The 1,918-nt window shown below is 45.9% G+C and overlaps 1 pseudogene; it reads left to right on the top strand.

The window, feature by feature from the left end:
* The first annotated feature begins 786 nt into the window (after nucleotides 1-786).
* Nucleotides 787-1,429, top strand: LOC125174485 (60S ribosomal protein L8-like; annotated as a pseudogene).
* Nucleotides 1,430-1,918: the final 489 nt, after the last annotated feature.

Here is a 1,918-nt window from a genome sequence, read left to right as displayed (position 1 = left end):
ACTTAGCTAACTCTGGGGTAAACTTGGTTTACATCTCTGGCACCTTCTTTTACAGCCTAAAGCAGTTTCTCAAACTTTATTTACTCACATACTCATTAAATAAGAATTAAAAAGACTACCTCTCTTATGAAAGTTATATTATTTAAAGTAGTTATGTTTGGTCTTTCAAACACATATACACATATGGGTTTTCAAACTTTGTATGTCCTTCTCCTCCTCTTACCACAAAGAGATTCCAAGACTTGTCTTCTCACACCTGAAGATCACTGCCTTACAGCTGCTTAGACTGGAAAATTCCAAGTTGGAAAGCCCTCCAAAAACCTCACTTCCCCTTTCTGCTGGTAAAGAACATCAGTTTTCCATGAACTCTACTATATATATATAGCCACATATATATATGGCTAACCTAACACTTACTTCATGGAACAGCCAGTTCCAGGTAAGACCTCGACTTGACTTCCTCAATCCACTCTTCCACATGGTCAGGATCCAAAGTATGAGAGGGAATAAGAATCCCTGTATTTGTCCTTCTTCCCTGTCCACCTAAGACCATGAGCCTAGATATGATCAACTCGATAACCATATAACTGGTTACACTAGCTCCAAGAATAAAACATAGGGAATCCTAAGTTATGGTCAGTCTGCACAAAATATCTTCAAACTGTAGAGAAGGAGAGAAAGAAGTTACCTGCTTTTAAATCCATACATGATGAAGAGCAGCGTTGAAACTTCTGGAGGATAGTAGTGGTCCCTGCTGCTCAAGGACCCTGCTGCGCACCTACTTATGCTGAGCCACACAGTTACATCAAGGGCATCAGGAAGGATGTCATCCATGCTCTGGGTTGTGACACACTCCTTGCCAAGTGTGTCCTCAGGGTTCCCTACGAGTATAAGAAACAGAGCTGTTCTTCACGGCTTGGGGCATCCACGTTGGCTAGTTCGCGTACTGCGGCAAGAAGGCCCAGCTCAGCACTGGCCATGTGCTCGCAATGGACACCATTCCCGAGAGCACCATCATATGTTGCCTGGAGGAGAAGCTGATGACAGAGGCAAGCTGGCCAGAACCTCCAAGAACGACGCCGTCATCACCTACCGCAACCCCAAGACCAATGAGACCCAAATGAAGCTGCGCTTAGGCTCCAAGAAGGTCATCTCTTCAGCCAACAAAGCTGTGGTCGGCGTGGTGGCCAGAGGGGACTGCACTGACAAGCTCGGTTGCTGTGCCTACCACAAGTATAAGGCAAAGAGAAATTTCTGAGCACGCCTGCGGGGTGAGGCCATGAACTCTGTGGAGCATCCCTTTGGAGGTGGCAACCACCGGCACATTGTCAAACCTGATACCACCTTCAAAAATACCCCTGCTGGTTGCAAAGTGGGTCTCATTGCTAAACAGGGGACTGGACATCTCAGGAGAACCAAGACTGTGTAGGAGAAAGAGAACTAGGACTGGAGAGGCTCAATAAAGGGTATCTTTCTGCCACTTAAAAAAATTAAAAATGAAAAATAACAACAAAAAACAGCACACTTTTTCTGGAAAGAGACGGGGATTATAAAATGACCTTTCTCCATATAAAAGTATTTCTCTGTTAAGGAGCCTCAGCAGAAAAGAGGAGGTAGGCGGGGTGTGTGGGGGGGAGGGGTGGGCAGTGCTGGGAACATTGAGTGAGCACAGTGAGCCAGGGCCCTTGCAGCATTCAGTCACATCATCTCTCGTGAGCCTGTCCCACCTGGGAAGTCACTAGAGACTATTATCACCCTTGGAGCTCATGAGGAATCAGGGGCCTTACCCCAGGCCGCTTAGATACCAAAGAAGATCTGGGACTGAATTCAGAGCTCCCTAGAAAAGCAGTTATCCATTCTATTTGTCTGTCTCTCTCTCATATTTATCCACGGCTATTTCTGTCTCTCTTCCAGATCT

Source organism: Prionailurus viverrinus, chromosome C2 (genome assembly GCF_022837055.1).
Source record: "Prionailurus viverrinus isolate Anna chromosome C2, UM_Priviv_1.0, whole genome shotgun sequence".
NCBI classification, from domain to species: Eukaryota; Metazoa; Chordata; class Mammalia; order Carnivora; family Felidae; genus Prionailurus; species Prionailurus viverrinus.
Note: the sequence above shows the minus strand (reverse complement) of the source record. Positions and strands in the feature narration are given on the sequence as shown.